The following is a 610-nucleotide window of genomic DNA, read 5'->3' as shown; positions in this document are numbered from 1 at the left end:
GCAGGAGGGGAAGACCCTCTATGAGATGGATTGATTCGGTGACTGGGGTAATCGGGATGGGTGTGTCAGAGGCGGTGCAGTTGGCACAGGATAGAACAGGGTTTAGGGCTGTTGTGCATAGGGTCGCTATGAGTCGTAAACGACTCGACGGCACATAACAACAACAACAACATAACTATGTTAGAAATAAGCACTTAAATTTTATGTTATCAATAACTGCAGCAAATACTGGAACTGAAAATATAATTTTAAAATAAACTCAGTGAAATTTAACAGAAAAACTTACTCCTGTTTTATTTAAACACTGGTACACTCCCTACCAAATTCCACACTATGCAGTGATTCTGTGCTCTCTTTGCACAACTACCTGGTTCAAGTATAAGTTCCACCTGAGCACAATCAAGTGCTCTGGGACTCTCATACTTCTCAATGTTAGTCACAACTTGTTATGATCCACACAGTCAAATGCCTTTACACAGTAAATGTTGTTGTTGTTGTTATGTGCCGTCGAGTCACCTGCGACTCATAGCGACCCTATGTACAGCAGCCCTAAACTCTGCTCTGTCCTGTGCCAATCGCACTGTCTCTGACACTCCCATCCCAATTATCC

Source organism: Elephantulus edwardii, unplaced genomic scaffold (genome assembly GCF_000299155.1).
Source record: "Elephantulus edwardii isolate Elephantulus edwardi_28Jun2011 unplaced genomic scaffold, EleEdw1.0 scaffold00392, whole genome shotgun sequence".
Classification (NCBI taxonomy): domain Eukaryota; kingdom Metazoa; phylum Chordata; class Mammalia; order Macroscelidea; family Macroscelididae; genus Elephantulus; species Elephantulus edwardii.
Note: the sequence above shows the minus strand (reverse complement) of the source record.